Below are 294 nucleotides of genomic sequence, written 5' to 3'. Positions count from 1 at the left end.
ACCTATCTCTCTCTCGCCCCCTTTCTCTACCTAACTACCTATCTGTCTATGCCTATGTACGTCTGTATGGTTGCGCTGAGCGATCTCTATCTCTTCGTATAAAGATAAATAGACACTCCTGCCCGCTGCAAATCGACTTTTCTTTTCTCTATCCCTATGATATCTTCTTTGACGGCGATAAAGCTCATCCTTCTACAGAGAGCGACCTGGAAGGTACTTCAGAAATACAAAGAGACAGACAACGAGAAAACCACCCGCGTCTCTTCTCCACAATACCTCAACTAGACTAAGCAT

Source organism: Cystoisospora suis (assembly GCF_002600585.1).
Source record: "Cystoisospora suis strain Wien I chromosome Unknown contig_851, whole genome shotgun sequence".
NCBI lineage: Eukaryota > Apicomplexa > Conoidasida > Eucoccidiorida > Sarcocystidae > Cystoisospora > Cystoisospora suis.
The sequence above is the reverse complement of the archived record's forward strand: the minus strand, read 5'-3'. Positions refer to the sequence as shown.